Source organism: Pan paniscus, chromosome 3, assembly GCF_029289425.2.
Source record: "Pan paniscus chromosome 3, NHGRI_mPanPan1-v2.0_pri, whole genome shotgun sequence".
NCBI classification, from domain to species: Eukaryota; Metazoa; Chordata; class Mammalia; order Primates; family Hominidae; genus Pan; species Pan paniscus.
Window position 1 is genome coordinate 171,699,062 of NC_073252.2, and position 16,691 is coordinate 171,715,752.

Below are 16,691 nucleotides of genomic sequence, written 5' to 3' on the forward strand. Positions count from 1 at the left end.
TTTGTAAGCTCTTAAATTCCTTAGTGTATTCACTCTACACATTGGGCAGCTGAGAAAAATAGGCCAGGAGCTGGACTGGGGCTCCTGGAACCTCAGCTTCTGAAGCTTCCTGTTGCTGTACAATTGACTATAAAAGAGTTCATTTTCCCTATAAAAATATTTTCACTTTATTTATGTTCCCACTTTTTTAACCACAATTTAAAAAAACGACTAAAAGCACAACATAAAAATATTTATACTTGTTTTCTCATCACCACACTGGCATGTGATCCCTGGCACTAAGCATGGAAAAGAGACATCACTGGAAGTCCTGTGTACAAAATATTATTCTCTGCATAGTGCTGTCATTATAGGATAGGGACATCCAACCTTTACTGAAATGTAGCAATCAGATAGGTTTCTTGAGCTTATATATGGGTGGTTGAACAGTGGTTTTAAGAAATAAGATCATCATTTTGCTTTTGTTGTTGTTTTTTGTTTTCCCTTTTCTTTAAATCTTGCTGTGCCTTTTCTAATGTATTTCTTCCTTTTTACTTTTTTGTGTTTTTTCGCAGTTATGTAAGTAGGTTATCTCAGATTAGCATCCTCATTTTAAATTTATTTTATATCTACTTACATTTGTATTAGTATAATTAGATAATCGTGTTACACAGTTCCTTTTTCCTCATTCAAGGATATGTCTTACCCATGGCATTATCTTAGGTATAAATGTTGTCTTCTGGATTCACGTCTACTTAATAACACATAAGTCATTTGGCATGGACTAACTTTATGTTAGTTATAACATGAATAACAGTACAAACAGTACATATAATGAATCAATATCTTAAATCACTGTATGATTTATAATTTTTGCATGTACTCTGTTAACAGGCTTTATCAGAAAGGGGCTTAATTATTTTGAAATTGTTTTCCATGTCTTAAAAATATTGTGCTGAGAAACAAGATATATGGGCCTTATGTACAATAAGACAATAGTTCATTTGTGTGGAACATGGCCAAACACAGGCTCAACCAAATGGTATCATTTTTTTTTAAACATTTACTGAGTATCTTCTGCCCATATTGGGCAAAGACTTGGTGCTGACTTTATATTTGAGCAACACTTATGATGTTCCATGCATTAAATTTAACCTCCATAGCCCTCTGAGGTTAGGTGTCTTAAAAAAAAAACAAACCTGTAAAAGTAACTTTATTCAAAGTCACTGATTTTGTTTAGTGGCTCTACATTACTACGTTCACATTCATGAAATTAATAATGTACTGCATTTCACCAGCTGTTCATAAGACTTTCCTGGAGGCAAGATTGGTACATTCTTAGAGAACTGGGGGAAAGGTTATTGAAAACCTCATGGGTTAGGATATATCCAGGATGGCCAAGCCCAATAGATTGCCAAGATTGAAGACAGGGGTTGAGTTGGGATGGCTGGAGGACCTGAGGACCAGATATTTACTTCACAAGGTGCAGTTATGACAACCAAAACTTTAGAGTGGGAAGTATTCTATTTTTATAAAATTTATGGTAGGATAAAATGTTAAGGTAATAATTACAACAATTGTTTCACTGTCCCCCAAGCTTTGCCTTCAATGTACATAGATAGTGAGGTTCTCATCTCCACTTGGCTTGGCTTGACTGTCACTCAGTACTTCAATATAGAATACCAGGAGACTGAGCCTTGGTCCGCATGAAAGAGAACAAGGGTTTGAGGGTTAGGGTTTTTCATACTATCAGACTCCTGGGCTTGGGAAGGGAGTCGGGGGAGTGTCAGGTAAATGGGAGCTGGATTGAACCTCAGAGATCAGCCTGACCAGGAAATCAGGAACTGTTTGTCACCAGCAGCCAAAAGCCCCATGGGAGTCCAGAGATTATCCAAGCTCTGTTCATGTACCCAGTGGACATCCCCTGACTCTCTTGGGGTTCATAGGGGTGATAGCTGTCCTTCCCTCTATTTGTTACCCCTCTTTGAACTTTGAACAGGTGGTTCAGCTAATACATTACAAAGAAAAAGTGACCCATCACAGACACAGAGACTTTCTCTACTCTTAAAAAACACACACTGTCTGACAGTGTATGCCCATAGTAAAGGCTATCAAAGGCACAGGGTGAACTGGAGGTTAAAAATTACCCTATATATTTTTAAGAGAGTTAGCTAGCCCAGCATAAAGTGAAAGATGCATTTGTTTCCACTTATTCTTGAATAGATTTGGTACTTCACAACAAAGCAGGATTTGTGTTTTAGCTGTTTGGATAAACTGAAGCTGGATAATGATAGTATAATTCCTGAATTCAAATAATCAAGATTCTAAATGGAGTCTATGACTTTATAGAAAATAATGTTAAATGGACTATATGATATTACCTCTCTCTTTGTGTTTGTGTGAGATAGAGATATATTTAGTTTGTCTCAGGTGTATACTACTAAGCTCCAGGAAATTGCAGTGAAACATTTGTTCACTTTTAGGATTTCAGTTATAAATCAGCCAAGTAAAGATATATCCTAATACAAGTGTCAAAATGATGAATGATATCAGTATTGTACCACGTGCCGACACCAGACGTCACTGCTGTTGACAAGCTTGTGACTGTTTCACTAACAGACTGTGTCTTTCCGAGAATGGGTTTAGTACTTGGAGATAGCCCTTCCCTGGATAAAAGCTTGTGCAGCTGTCATCCAGGAGAACCTCAGAGCTTCTAGAAGCTGCTGTTTTAGTAGAAAATGTAACAAACAATTCTTCCTCCCATAGCTGTGAATCTGAAGTGAGAGGTTGTGTTCTTACTGCCTCACTCCTGAGTTTTGTCTAAGGATGTCGCTGCTTCTGACCCCAAAGTTTGGAGAGAGATTTTGAAATTTGTTATTATGGATTTATATGCTGCTCCAGAATGCCTCACCAAGAGCTTAATGCTCTTTCCATCAACTTTATTTTTAAAGGAAACTGTTCAGAATATGTGTTCATTTGTTGCCAAAGATATTAGTGATAAAATACCTAAAATATGTACAGCTTAAGTCATACGATTGCCTAATAAATTAGTACCAAAAAAGCATAAAACCTCAAGAATAGTTAATAATGACCCAATATTGTGTTACACTGTGGCTGTAAAAAAATAACCTGAAAATCTTTCTAGAAAACTCATGGGTCCATTTTGCATGCTTTTTAATATTATGGGTATCCGATGTGTGAAATGTATTCTCAGACGCAGAATGAAGACATTCGAGGTCATCACTGTGACCCTGTCTACCAATTTTTTAAAAATTCAAGTGTAAACAATGATACAGACAATCCTACAATGTACTTCTCTACCCCTTACTGAGTTTCAGTGGTGATCCCATTTTATCCTTAGACACCTCCCAACAACATTTTTTCAGGAGTATTAAAAAAATTCCAGACGTGTCATTTCACCTGTACATATTTTCAGCATACACTCTAAATGCTGCGAACTTTTTTCTATTAACCACCATGCTCCCATGCCAACAAAACCAACAGTTGCTAAGTATAATCTATATTCATATTTCCAATCTATATTCAAACTACCCTGATTGTCTTAAAAATGTCTTTCTACAGCTAGTTTGTTCCAATAAGGACTCATATAAGATCAATACACCGTGCTTTGTTGTTAGTCAATTAAGTTTATTTTATTTTGTAATAGTCCTTCTTCACCCTACTGGCTTTGCATCATTGTTTTGATAAAGAGATTAGAATTCCCTGTGTTCTGGGTATGGCCAGTTGCTTCCTATTGGTTTTGGTTTTGGGGTTTTTCTTATAAACTGGTACTTAGATCAAGAAGCTTGATTACATTCAGCTTCACTTATTCAAACATGGTGTTGAGTACTTGGTGTTCTTAGTATTGCTAAGATTGATCAGTGGGGTCAGATGAGGTCAGCCCAATTCTCTATTATAATGATCTCCATCACACTTTCACTTAATTTTTTTTAAGCATATATTGACTATGGCTACACATAGCCATTATTTTACTGGAGCTCACAAAATAATGATTCCCTAATTCTGTCATTTCCAAAATTTTCTATAATAAGAATTTTACCTTATGAATTATTTAGTTACTCTGAAATACAGATCATCTGAGACAGTCACAACTGTTTGTCTTTATTTATTGATGCTCAAGATAATGTGTTATGGTACTAGTAACCCCAATCCCAAAGATGCTGAAAGTGTCTTTTGTTTTGAGTTTTAAAATTATCATAATGAATGCATAGAGTTTTATATATGTGATGTGTTTTAATCGATTGCAGTTTTGTTTTTATACTAAAACTCTCCCATCTTAGGCCGGTGGAATCCTCTTCAAGTTGTCTCCCATGTCCCTTTGACATGATTGAATTTCTTTTTAATAGATTTCTAGTTTCTTCCAACCTCATCTTATATATTTCCTTGACCTACTATCAGCCATTTCTCTAAGAAACCCCAGTTCTTATTAGTGGGAAATCTGACCACCAAAATTTGATTTTTCTAAGAAATATTGCCCTTGAGTCATGGGCATAAACATGGCACATAGTATCATTCTCTCTCTCTTTTTTTTTTTCAAATTTCCCAAAGTGTTTGAAAATGCTGGACATTGTAGAACCTTCAAATAGAGCTTTCAAAGTTTAGCAAGCCAATCTGTTACCTCTGTAATAACTTGAAATTTTTACATAATGTGTGGATAGCATGCACAAGTGTTTTCATCTTATGTCTTTACAAATTTTATTTAAAAAATAATACTTCAGTTTTCTGAAACAGGAACCATGTACACCAGTGTTCATCCATCAATCTCAAAATGTAAGTGCAATATAGTTTAAGGAATGATGTTTTTAATTATATAATTATTTTTTCTCACTTTTAATTATAAAAATCATTTGTGAATATGCTCTTCTTACACTAGTGTTTCTATAACGGCATATTCAGTGCTCAGCTCCCAGGTGTAAGTTTGAAGTATGTTTTTAGCTAAAATTTGGATAAATCAAATCCATTTGTATAAAAACAATTTGAAATCCAGATTTATTGCCTACAATCTGAAATGCAACATATGGGGCACAGCTCCCATTCCTTTGTTGCTACGTGTGTGTTCTTCATTCTCTTGGAAAAGGCCCCATAGGGTGCAGAAAGCAGAGGGACACAGAGGAAAGACTCCATTTCATCTACTGCCTGAACTTCTTTGTGGTTCTATGCTATGGTTAGGATCAGAGAGATAAGGCTTTTGTACCAAAGAAGGAATTTCTCAGCTCAGTTGTCTTCAGAAAATCCCTGGGCCTAGCATGCAAAGATTTCTGTTCTTTCTAGATGTCTTTCAAAACAGTGCAATCACCTAATCAAAAGCTCTGGAAACTTCTCTACAATTAGAATCTTCTGAAATTCCTAAGTTCTATTCACTGTCCAAGGTGCATACGTCTCCACATAACTCTGTCTTTTTGTTGTTGTTGTTGCTGCCTTACTTATTTTGATGACTTGAGCCTCAATAGGTACATTTCTAGAATTTGTGCTATTTGAACCCTTGGGAATTTGTGAACTATTATTTTAGAATAAAAATGAGCACACTCAGCATTAGAAGATATCAAAGGGTGAGACCTCATTTAGAAAGGAGAAGAGGCAGTGGTCTATGGTCTTCTCTACATTTAATTTTGGCTTTAGGGTACTGTCAGGTCCATGAAAGCCAGTAGTCCTGAAATTGGCCTAACTGTGCATGCTCCCACCTCATTGTCCTTTGAAAAAGATTCATATAAGTCTTTCCTTTTTACATTTTATGTGCAGAACTTTTCATTATCAAATAGAGTGTCTTGTGGCCTTCTGAAAATACTTTTCAAATTAGAGGAAGTTTGTTGTTACTTTTCTCTTATGAAATAATAACAAACCCTTATCACACACAACACTTATTCTGTGTGACAGACACAGTCCTAAGCACTTTGCATAGATCGCTCCACAATAGCCCTGTGACAAGGATACTGTTATCAGTCTCATTTTATAGATAAGAAAATTGCGATGCCTAGAGGTGAAGTAACAGGCTCGGCATCACACAAACAATTAGGGGCAGGGATGTGATTTCAACCCAAGCAATGTGGCTCCCACTAGTCTCAGAGCCACTCAAAGTGAGTTAGATATATAATTAGCTTCTGTGATCTGGTACCCTGAGGGGTCAGAAAGACCTGGGGCTTTGTATTCCAATTGTCTGGAGTTTAATTTTGGAACTGTGGTAATACTATAAAGCCATTCTCAGTTACTATAATGGAAAGAACTCCTTTCTAAAGTAAACCAAGCAACATATATCCAGGTCTGTGATAAATAAAATTGATATTGTAGGTTTCCTTGAAGGTAAATAAAGTGGAAAAATATATATCATAGTATCACTATAGCAACTGTATTTTGTATCAGTTCAAGTTTCTGAGCTTTAATTTGAAAGAATGACAAAATAAGGATTTGGAAGCCTGAATCAAAGGAATGACATTCGTATTAGAAAGTATGAATTAGAATCTGGACTAATTACAATGAAGTATGACTTAGAATCTGGATGAATTAATTTTAATATGTAAAAATATTCTAAATGAAAACCATGCATCCAAGAGTACCATGGCCCATACGGAAAAGCTGATCTACTATTCCCACCAGCACTTGGTCCTCTACAAATTATTATCTACAAAAGTGGATGTCACTGAAGTCAAAATAGAAAGTCAACAGATCTGAAACCATGGTGATGCAGGAAAATGATGAGTCGTTCCCCATAATCCTGTGCCTTCTTGAGGTCAAGGTAATATTGCTCCCTAATGTCATTCAGTTCTGTGGCATCAAAAGGTACCTGCTATGCACTAGGCAGGGACCACCAACCTCTGGATGGGCTTGGAACCCACGTCTCTAAAGGTGAAAGGTCACAGCCTCACAACACTGCCTTGGGCCTGTTTCTTATTACCAAATAATTTCCAGAAGGAGATCAGTCTTGAGCCTGATTTTCCAGTAGCTGTGCAGGGGAGAAAAAGAGTTTGGAAAGGAGGAGTGCTGTTCTCAGTGAGTGATTGTGAGAACAAGAGTAGTGTCAGGAAAAAAGGCCACTCTCCCCTGGCCCTAGTCACAGGATAAATTGCAGTGCTCCTGGCTGCTCCTCAGAGGAAAGAGGCTTATTGGCAGGAGATAGGAGGCAACGAGGATCCACCAACTGACGGACCAGCAAATTCCCAGGACCCCATTCAATAAAGCCACTGACAGGCACAGTCCCCAAAGAAGAGAGGTGAAAACCACATTCGTGTACCTGAGGTGAAAGACCACCATTAAAAATAAGTAAGAAACTCCAAATGTGTAAATCCGATATAAGCCAAACCATATGGTATAAAATGAATACATTTTCTCCCTCTACCTTTGGCAAAATGGTTTCTTACTGGATTTTATATACAGGAAAGTATTAACCCACCTTTTGCCATGTAGTTTCTCCCTGATATATGGCATTGATAATATAAGTAGTTCAATGATACTTCCACTGTTTGTGTAGCTCTGCGTATAAAAAGAATGCTGTGCACATAGTAGAAGTGCTAAAATCCTGGGGTAACACCTCATACATTAGTGGCCTTCCATGGTGAACAAAGTCATTTTTCAAGCAAGTCATAAAGTAGCCTAAAACACAAGTGTTTCAGTGTTTGCTCCAAATGAGGCAGTGGTCCGGGGACTGCCGTTCATCTGACATCATTTCTGACACAGCCAGTGCTGGTTTGGTATCTGATTAGGACTCCCCGCCACAGTGGTGCCAGACTTACTACTTTAAGTGAGGTGGCTGAGGGAAATTAATGTGTCAGAGTTACCAGGAGGCGAGAGTGTTTGCTTCAAGTTTCCTTTGGAAAGCTTCAGCTGGAATTGCCTTTGATTCTTTCCAAGAGAATCTTTTGAAGCTATTTATGGAGCTTGGTAATAGGTGAAGATGAGCTACCAACAGGAAACTCAGCTAGCATCAAAAGTCAAGCATGCAGATGTGCAACGATATTTCTAGACAAAAGTGGTCAAATTACTGACTTGTTTAGAGGATGCCTTGGGGTCTCCTGGCAAGTGAAGTAGCCATTTTCCTCAAGGCTGAATTTTCATGATGCACCCTGCACCCGCTGCTTTGTTCTGGAGAATCGTATATGCCCTCTTGATGTCAATGTATTTCCCTTAAAATATAAGTGAAATGCTGCGTACTTCACTGATGCATGAGAATATTGGATAGAAATACCCATAATGTGCTTTGAAACTTTTTGATGAAAAGATGAGGTATACTTAAAAGTATTAACTCTGTAATGTGTTCCTTTCCATCCCTTCTCACGCTCTTGGCCTAGGTATACACATAAAACTTATCCCAATTCCCAGCCCTCTTCACTTCCACTTTCTGGGAAAATTATGGGAACTGTGGATGGAAGATTCTGTGGTGCATATTTTCTTTCTTCAACTGAAGCAATGTACACAAAAGAAATCTACAAATCTTAAAGTCAGCCAGAAATATCAGTTGCTATTATCTTTTTTTGTTTGAGAAAATATAGCATAAGAATACATGCTTTGGATCAGACAGATCTGGTCTCAAATCCTGGCTCTGTCATTTACTCACACATATGTACAGCTCAAGCATGCGTGTATGCATTCACATACACAGACATTGACACATGCATGCATGAGTACAGTCACACACTCCTCATGCATATGTTCAAATAGATGCTCACTCATACATGCTCACACACATGTATATTCATGGACACTCATTATATACCTGAAGCTTAAACACACGATTCACTTATTCTTTGCAGTTACGTATGACCAGCAGTTCTGCAGCTATACTTGAGCATGATTCTGTGCTCTCCAGAAGGACACTTTATTTTAAATCTTTTATATAGCACAGGAAGCTTTTTCTCTTAGTTTAAAGGCCAACAACATCAATTTGCAGCTAGAAGATTGAGTTTAAATCCCACCTCCACTACATAGTAGCTGTGTGACCTTGGATAAATTACTAAGCATGTGTATCTCTCTCTCCTCATTTGTAAATCGGGAATTTATCTCACAAGATTGAGATAGATACTATTATTATTCCCGACTTACAAATCAGGAATAAGCCATTCAGAAAAGTGCTTGGCACATAGTAAGTGCATGTATTTATTTGCTATTAATATTAAGGAATGAAACTCAGCACAGCTAGAAGGAAGATTTCTGTTCCAACACAGCCTTGAATGCAATTTCTATGTGTAAATGAAATGTATTTCATGTGAAATAACAAACATTCAGATCAGGTCATCTTAATACTACACATGACAAAGATGGTATAGTTTAATAAATTTTGGGCTTTGCTGGTTTATCCACAGAGAGGGTCAGGTCTGTGCTCAAGTGTCTTTCAGAAGACATGAGCATCTTAGGCTCAAACTCTTCAGGAGATGAGAGCCTGCAGCCCTATTAACAGCCTCTAATTGCCTCAAGGTTCATTTTAAGCTCTAATTCTAAAAGTACAATGATAGGCAAGTATCTGCCCTCTCAGAAATCTTAGAGACTGGGTGGGGCACTAAACCTGAAAGGATATAGAGTCCATGTTTAATATCTATTCTCTTGAGTGATATACATACTCATCATACTTGTTAGTACTCTATTTCCCTCCTACCAAAAACTCTTACATAGCTATATCATTTTGTTTTATAATTAGAGTTGCTTTGAGTTAATAAAAACGATACTAAAATGTTTATTTTCTTGCACGTTCTTTTTATACAATTATGATGCACTTTAGAGAGATAAATAGTGCCTGAATTTGGAATTCTGGGACTGAACAATCAGCCTTATGGGATGTGAAAAGAAGAGAAAGGCATGAGTCGAGTAACATAAGTAAGCAAGATTTAAAGAAATACTAACTCCCAAATTAACATTTTTGGTTATTAATTCTGAATTATTCAGCATTACAGCCTACTGTAACCTTGATTTCCAGCAGGCTTGAAAAGAGATCTTTCATCAACTCAGAGTGAAACTTTCTTTTGTAAAAAATACCCTTTGACCTAGGTTACTTCAGGTCTACATGATAGTTGAATAAGTACATCCTTGCAGCTTTACATCTTAGATAGAAAACTATATCTGTGTCTTCGCTCTTCTAAAACCTGCTATTGAAGCAGTTTCATAAGAGTTCATACCCCTTCACTCTTCCTAGGGAGCCATGGAGAGCCTGCAGCTGAGGCACTGGCTTTCCCGCAGCTAGAAGTCTCTAGTCACTTTAGCAACTCATCACCTGCTTCCCATTTTTTTAAAGGAGTGTGAACTGCTTGAAGTTTTCAGATAAATATAATAATGCCTATATTTACCCAATTAACCATTTCTTTCTTTGAGATACCCTGCCTCCAAAAATATTTGATATAAATTATTTTTGGAAAAGGTTTAGAGTTTTGAATAAATTACAATTAAACAGTTATATTTAAACAAAACTTAACAAAGTATATACATAGGAATAAATGATAAGAATGGAAATAATTTTTTAAATAATCTACTACTTATCAGGTATTATTCTTTATTTAGATTATTTTACTTAATCCCTACAAGCCTGTAAGTGAGTTACAAGTTGTTAAGGATAAGGAAACAAAGGAATTATCTAAGGTCATTCATTATATGTGTAAGAGATGAGATTTTTTTCTAGATTGAAGCAACTAAATATTCTGCTTTTCTAATATAGAAATACTTTATGAATATTTTAAGCATGCTACTTATTTTTAGTATCATTATTTTTTAAATCTAGATTTATTAAGGGCTTAGTATGTACAGTGCATAATGAAAAATAGGATTCTCATTTTTAAGGATTTTATAATTTGGTTGGAGAGAGAAGGCACACAACTCATACTCTCAATAATCATGTCACTCTGTAAACCAGAATGTGGTTATTTGTCCAGATAAGTGGGGCAAATGGGAGTAAAGAAAACTAGGTCAGTATGCCTCTGTGGAAAACCTCTTGGAGGAAAGGCAATCAAACCAGGTCCCAAGGATGGGCAGCAATGTATGAGAAGAAGGCAGAAGCTATCACCAACTTGGGGTTGGAGCTCTGTACTGTGCATTCAGGTGACGACAGGGAAGCTCCCCAGCACTAACAATGTGCTCTGATAGAAGAGTAGTGACAAGTAGAGGGATGACCAGATTGACTAGGCTTGAAATTCCAGTTGGAGAGTCTGGACTTAATGACATAAGCAAAGAAGATAATATCAGAATTTTATGAACACTAAAGAGTCATAATGATGGCAGTATTTAAAAATATTTATGGGACCAAAAAGGACTGTAATTGACTATAAAGTTTGGAGGATAATTAGGACAATTTAGGCTTGAGGTGATGAAGTCTGGTCCAAGGTGATAGTACACATATAAAGGGGGAAAACAGAACCTGAGGACTCATTAGATGTATGAGATCTAGGGGAAAAGTTCAGTGATAATTGTTTGATTTGAAGAAATAATTTTACAATGTATTTGATTACACAGGAGAAGCTATCTTATCTGATAAAATTGATACTGGTATTTGGTTGTATAAGTGAGTCAGTTAAAAAAGGAAATTACTAGAAAAAATAATATATAAATGTAGATTAAGCATTTTTAGTTATTTTGAAAATAATAAATGCTCATGCCTTTACCAATATTTAATCCAATTCCAAGATTTCCTTTCATGAATATGTTTATCGGGGGTCTAAATCACCCTTTTTTGTGTGTGTAAATCACACACTTACAGCACGATTTACAATTCCAAGTGCTTCTTTAAGTGAATTCAAAACTTAAAAACAATTCCAAAACAATATGATTTTAAAAATTTATCTACATTTTGTTTTTTCCAACCTCTCAAGTTATATCACCTGTATCACATTCTACAGCAGTCAATTCAGTGACTTGCTTTACTAACTCTTTCCAAAGCACTCCTTTTATTTTTCATAGAAAAAATATCTTTTTGCGCTATTTCATTGATTTATGTAATTTCTAATTATATATGTATAATAACAAGTACAACTGGCATAAATAAGTTTATAAAAATGCAACTGACTCTCAATTTGAAGATGATTCAAGCAGTGACCACGGGAGTGCATGGGATCCTAGAGCAAAAGCTTGTAGGTGGGGTGGGAACCCTCAATGGCCTCCAAGCAGCAGTCACTGTGTTGTATTCATAGAATGGAAGCACTAGTTCATGCAGCAATCCAGCAAAACAGAGACTGGTGAAGAGCTTATATTGCTCCATAGAAAACACATTCCTAAAAGTTAAAGGTAATTGATATTTATGGTAGTTATTGTGTGCATTACAATGGAACTTGACATGAAGTGTTTCTCATTTCATTATAAGAGAATAGCTTGACTTTAAAAATATAAACGCTTCATATTTTCTCTGGGGGAATTGTTAGTTTAAAACAGAACAAAGAACAAGCCTAACAATTCTTAAACTTACAGCAAAACCAGGGCTGTAAGCACATAAGAAATAATTAGAATGTGCTATTATAAGGTAATAAGTTTAAAAAGTATGTTTAAGTCATAGTTGCACTCATTTCCCATATTCTTATTTTGTTTTTGTTTTTGTTTTTTTTTTTGAGACGGAGTCTCGCTCCATCGCCCAGGTTGGAATGCAGTGGCGCGATCTCGGCTCACTGCAAGCTCCGCCTCCCAGGTTCACGCCATTCTCCTGCCTCAGCCCCAGAGTAGCTGGGACTACAGGCACCCGCCACCACGCCCGGCTAATTTTTTGTATTTTTAGTAGAGACAGGGTTTTACCGTGTTATCCAGGATGGTCTCGATCTCCTGACCTCGTGATCCGCCCGCCTCGGCCTCCCAAAGTGCTGGGAATACAGGCGTGAGCCACCACGCCCGGCCTCATTTCCCATATTCTTTACAGATTACCCCAAAGGAACATCTACTTGTTTTTTTAAAAGTATGTTTTCTCAGTGCTTATAAAATTATAAAATATTAATTTGCGAAACCTACTTTAGGAATTTTTTACAACTATCGAAAACACAAATGTACTGGGTATTCTAGTTTCCTAAAGAAGTGAAGTGGAGCCAAAAAGTTACCATGCACTGTATTTCCTCGAAGTCACCCTAAAGGTCCACAAAAGCAAAGGCTATCATAAAGCATAATATCCCAAAGTTTCGTCTTTGACTTGATGCTTCTATATCTACTATGTCATCTCACTCTCTTTTAAATCTAAGTCTTCCATGGATATATCCGAATGACTGAGCCTTGGTCATGTGCTGGCTCTCTAGCTACAATGACAGGCTGGTTAAGCTAATTTCTTGCTCTACATGGGCATTTCAGACCTCAAATATTTAAAAGCTCCCAAGCATAGGGTCTTAAAATTATAGTTTATAATAATTGTTCACAACAGCCAGTAATCAGCTCATGCTATCACATATCAAAATGAATCATTTTTTAAGGGTAAAGGATATAAGTGTGAATATCTTAGCTCCTGATTTTAAAATATAATCACATTTAACAAAGATCAAATTATCTAAATATCAAAAACAACAGAAGAAAACTCAAGTGCATTAATCATTAAAGATTATTCTCTACGATTTTATCTTTTAAGCCCCTATATGTGATATCCATGTCACATTTAGTCTTTTGAGAGATTCTCAAAAATCCACTTTATTGGGTATGTTTCATTTTACAAGCATTGGGATGGCCATTAAACAACTCTTTGGTTGCTCAGAAATTTTAAATTATGACAGGATGGATAGGCATGCAATGTAACACCAAAAAATAGCAATTCATTACTTTGATGACACTGTACTTAAGAAGCAAGGGAGTTTGTTGCTGAGTACTTTAGCTGATAAAGCACTCATTTTTCACCTCCTCTCAGATCTCAGTTTTGGTTGCCTCTGATTCCTTAAGTAAAATTAATTTTGTTATGTCGACTATGCTACCATTAGTTGATAATCCAGGAGGCAAGAGATGCCATGCATATTTCATCATTCCTTCGCATCACAGTGGTTCTGAACATGGGCTGAATATAGACATCGCAGGTGTGCTTCAAGATGACTAACTTAAACTTTAGCTCAGAATCTTTAAAAGCTGGATAAATTGTTGACAATTTGAGTAAAACCAGTGAGACGTTTGGGGTAATAATACCAATTTCTATAAGGGAAAATATTGTCAGATTTAACAAGATTAACATAAGGATGTTCTATGGTCACTGGATTAAGAATTCATGTATGTTTCTTACATTAACTTTGTGGGAATATAAATTACTTTGGGAGTTTTAGTGTTCTGTGTTTGCCCCCCATTAGGACCTATGAAGTCCTTCAGGTTAGAGATGAAATCCTAAATGTCTAGTATGATGCTTAGCACAGAGCACGTGCTCAAAACATGTGGGCAGAAACAGGAGTCTAACTTGCATGAGGGCTAAATGATCCCACTAGGAACAGGATCAAAGAGGGTTTTGGAAGGAATGATCAGGCCCTGGAATGCAGGAATTAAGATTGAAAAGATGACAGAAGGAGCTTTCCAGGAGTATCTCAGATAGACAGGAAGCTCATTTAGAAATAAGAAATAATGAGATGTCTGAGTTTTATCCTAGGCTGCTGATTGAGTTGAAGGCAGAGTGCACTACCCTGTTAGGTGAATGCTTTTTTGGTACCACTCAAATGTCCTCTGACTCAGCCTTGGGAAAGGTTGTGACAAGTTCCTTGAGTGAGGGGCATTAGAAAACCGAAAGAAAGAGATAGCTTTTCCAACAGACTTGAAAATCTGGGGGGGAAAAGTCAACTGGAAAGCACTTTGGGACTTTGACAACAAGTTGTAAGGGCAGAGGAGAGCCTGGAGATCCACCCTAGCTACACACCTTTGCGATAGGACTGGCCCTGAGGGTTGGGCATGACATTCCTAATCACAGTCCCTATACCTGGGATTGAGATGAAGATAGTGTCACTCACCAAGGGGATCTAGACGGGATGATGAGTAACATTAGCTCCCCATCAGGGCTGACAAGTGGTTGAGTGAAGATAAGTGCCATGGGCAGCAGCATAAAGAGGTAAACTGCCACCAAGGAGGATGTGTGAGCCACATGGAATCTATCTGGGAATGAGGATGGCCTTTACGGGAAAACTCCAATGTGTTTCTGCACTCAGACCCAAAGACCAACTATATTATTATTGCAGTAAATTTACTCACACTACGATTACACAAATTTATTGACACTACAACTTAGATATAAAGAAAAAAATGTAGTTAACTTATTTTGTCTCCCAACTGGTCTCTCAAGAGCACTTACGGGTATTAAGACACAGAGAAAAGGTACTTTTTCCTGTTTCCCATTCAAACTCTTGGAGAAAGATTGCCTTTTAGACTGCCCTGTGCCACTCTGAAACATGACCACCTCAAATTTGGTGGCTCCATGCAATCAGGCAGAAGGAAACGTTGATGCAACGCTTTCTTGGGCTGCTTTAGATTGCACCTAAGAAATAATCTGGATGACACCAAGAAGTTCCCACAGGCCCCTGGGTGGGGCTGGGAAGGTGGATGAGTTGCCAACGAATGGACCTGTCATTGGACCTGCCTCAGGTAAAGGTGAGGTGATTCCACAGAAGGAGTCAGGAGTGAAACGCCTAGCAGGGAGCTAGATGGAGAATGAGGAATGGATGAGGCTTTTTTATGTGCTGCCCTAGATTTTCTTGGCCTCTCCCATCTCCTTTCTCTTTTGCTCCTTGCTCACAAAAGAGACTAGCTGCTGTGTCTTATATCTCATTAGAAAGGTGATTGAATCATCCTTCAGAGTGACTTAATAACATTTAAACAATAATATTATGATAACATATAATGAACATAATAAACGTTATTTCTGAGTAGCCCCCAAAGCAAGATATCTCTTTAATAATTAAAATTTCGAGATAAGAAAATGATGCTTGCATTGGGACCATAACATAATGTTTTCTCTTTGTCGTCTCTGCATATAAAAGTAATTTCAGTCTACCTGTAAGAGCAGCATTTGCATTATGGAAGTTTTTGTTTGTTTGTTTGTTTTTGTTTGAGATGGAGTTTCACTCTTGTTGTCCAGACTGGAGTGCAATGGCGCGATCTCGGCTCCCGGCAACCTCCGTCTCCCGGGTTCAAGCAATTCTCCTGCCTCAGCCTCCCAAGTAGCTGGGATTACAGGCATGTGCCACCACGCCCGGCTTATTTTGTATTTTGTAGTAGAGACGGGGTTTCTCCCTGTTGGTGAGGCTGGCCTCAAACTCGCGACCTCAGGTAAACCACCCGCTTCGGCCTCCCAAAGTGCTGGGATTACAGGCATCAGCCACCACGCTCGTCCAGAAATTGTTCTTTAAACATGATTCAAAGAGTAAGAACTATGTTAAGAATCCAGCGTGAGCTCTCATCTAGGCTAAGTTCCATTAAAGTTGTGGATAACGAGCTTACTAAAATGTTAAATTAGACTTTTTTCACCTTATTAAAAGGGAGAAGGCATCATTTGGGACAACATAATGATAAAATTGTGTTTTCAAATTTAAAAATCTACTATCAGTAATTCTCATCACACTTTGTTTTTTAAAATCTGTGCGGTTTTTACTGCCTGGGGACATAATTAGCATCTGGTTATGAGCAAGGCGGGGAATAAGGTGGAGTGAGACATCCTGGTCCTGGCCCTGGTTATCAAGAAATTAGACAGGTTAGGAGCAGCCTTCTCTCTCCTAAACTTTTACACTTGATCTTAGCCAAAAGGCCGAGAAGTGATCTCTCCTAAACTTTTAAGGCAATTATTGCAAAATCTAGCCAGCTGAAAT

At 37.4% G+C, this 16,691-nt stretch overlaps 1 long non-coding RNA gene across 2 annotated transcripts in view; it reads right to left on the reverse strand.

The window, feature by feature from the left end:
* LOC134730215 (uncharacterized) overlaps positions 1 to 16,691 on the reverse strand; it is a 59,076-nt gene that overhangs the window by 13,605 nt on the left and 28,780 nt on the right. The gene's annotated exons all lie outside the window — the stretch shown is intronic.